Genomic DNA, 2,500 nt, shown 5'->3' on the forward strand with positions numbered 1-2,500 from the left:
TTTTTGCGTTCCCAGCCCCACGAGCCACCCGGAAGGGGTGGAGACTTAGGTGCCCCATAGAGGTAGAAAATAACACTAGAGGTGATCCCGCCCCCCTTTTTACGGCAATCTGTAGCGGCCATCTGTACGTAGATCAGAGAAATGCACGTTCTGTTTACGAAACGAAAGTTCAAGAGAAGCGTAATTAAATTTGGAATGCCTATTTTACCACCTGCATTCTGTTCTCCACTCAACTGTCATTTACCTGAATATACCCGAAAAGATAGGCACACCTATATAACCAGCTGCATCTCTTGCCGTCATTCGCTGGAATTTCAGCGCACAGAAATTTGGAACGCCCCTTAATTAAATATCCAGCATTTATTCTCCACTCACCTGTCTCCTGTCAGAAATGTTCTTTCTCGCTCGTGCCACCACCTCCCTTTTCGCCTCCCTTCTACCGCTGTTCGATCGATTCGTCAGGTGTCTTGCAATACGCCACGTAATCTATCTCAACTTCTCAAGTGCAGTGGTCCCTGCGGACCTCGTGAAGCACTTCGATGATCTGTCCACCGCGTGGACAGCCACTCTTTTGTGAGAGCGGCACGATCACGAGTAGTCCATTCTCCAGCAAGAATGAAGATGCTAGTGTTTTGCCCTAGCTTTCTTCCAGTTCACCTCGCTCCATTGCTCTCCTACCATCATCCACCGGGGGGTGTCTGGTCAGATTTCACACACATCTGTCGGTGCAGATACTGCCCGAGCTCTCAGTGGCGCCCCGCACTCCCGAGGTGGAGAATGTTTGCTGCATAGACATTTCTCGGTCGTGGCAGTACTTCAGCGCCAAGGCCAGCGATCTTGCCCAATACGCCACGCAATCTCTCAGCTTCTTGAGTGCAGTGGTCCCTGCGGACCCCGTGAAGCACTTTGATGATCAGTCCACCGTGTGAAGTCCGTTCTCCAGCGAGAAGGAAGATATATGCATACATGCTTAATCCAAATTTTCAGAGAGTGAACTATTGAAATGGAAATTAACGTAGAAGGAGGCTACACACTATACAAGGACAATAGTTGAAGTGTGTTGTTAACTATGTTCATAAAATATATAATTTGATTTTTAAATGTATTTTATCGACTCATATGATTTAAGTCTGGTCTTTGATTAATGTGTTACTTCATATTCACACAGTTTTACTCAATTTTTTGACAGGAGTGGGCGTGTTCTCCATTGACTTGCATTGACTGAAGGTGCCTACACTACCTACGGAAGTTGGGAAGCTCCATGTGCCATTTCCCAGTGCTGTCGCAAATTGCCGTGTCACCTCTAGTGTTATTTTCTACCTCTATGGGCTGCCTTCAATATAGGCCTAAAGTGCAGGGGTAAATCCTGGTTTGTGATCATAGTACGACCCTCTGAGGACTTTTACGGCCCTTGGAGGAATTTGAAGTGGCTCCTCAAATGAAAAATGTTCACCACCCCTGGTTTAGAGTTTACGACATGGACAGATGCAAACCGGCTAAACTGGCCATGTTTGTAGTTGATTGACAGCATGAAATTAGATGTTACAGCGAAGTAGGCAACAAAATTGAGTGGAAATAATTAACAGCCAGCAGTGTTTCAGTTATCAATATGGAAGGGGGGTCAATTCTTTTCCCAATGATGATGGATAATGAACCATTTGATTGCATACAATAGAAAATATCAAAGTTCAAAGGTCAAAGTTCTTTATTTGCCATTTGTGCATGGTCTAAGTAGGCCAAGCAAATAGGAACTCTTGTGCAGGCCCTCTGAGTCAATACATAAATATAGGCCTAATTAAATAGAAAAAGAGGAAAAAGACATTATACATAAAGTGATAAAAATCGAAAGAATAAAAAAATAAAAGTGGGTCAACTGTTCTTTTTTTGCCATCAGCCTCACCGTTGCTGAGAAGAAGCTGTTAAAAAAACTCGCTTTTTGGGATTGATGCTGTCCGCTCTATTATGTCTCAGTTTGGTGTGCGGTGCTTGTGTCTGAGCTGGCTGCCAAGTTACACTCACTTTACACATTCTGTCACATCTAGCACATGAATGGTAATTAATCCGTCTGATATAGCCTAAAATGCATGGTCGTTCATGGATGGTGCAGGCACACTTGGCAGTGTAGCCAATCTCCAAATCAGGTTTGCAAACGAGACCTGTAAGTTATAACCCAGCTGATCCCTTTGATCTAAGGGCTTAGTGAGGTGAGAGAGGTGGTGGCTGAATATTGAATAATGATTATTCGAGTTGTTGACCTGTCAACTTCAGGCAGCACTCCCTGCACCAGTTCAAACTGGAACATAAGTCGGGTTTGTAGCCAAAGTATACAATTTTAAAATATGTTGTAATTAATAGGCCATCATGCGAAAATGATTTGTTGCGGTACAACTGCTACTCATGTTGGCTTTTGTAGTCTCAATTGAAAAATTTAAACTCTGTACACGACCAAGTTTTCCGTCTTACGAGATAAATCGGGGCCAGTGTATCTGCGTGTACTATG

General features: G+C 43.8%; 1 protein-coding gene across 3 annotated transcripts in view; it reads right to left on the reverse strand.

Annotated features, from left to right (window-relative positions):
- Window positions 1-2,500, reverse strand: part of gys2 (glycogen synthase 2) — a 29,754-nt gene that overhangs the window by 11,066 nt on the left and 16,188 nt on the right. The window lies entirely within an intron of this gene.

The sequence above is a fragment of the Engraulis encrasicolus genome, chromosome 15, assembly GCF_034702125.1.
Source record: "Engraulis encrasicolus isolate BLACKSEA-1 chromosome 15, IST_EnEncr_1.0, whole genome shotgun sequence".
NCBI classification, from domain to species: domain Eukaryota; kingdom Metazoa; phylum Chordata; class Actinopteri; order Clupeiformes; family Engraulidae; genus Engraulis; species Engraulis encrasicolus.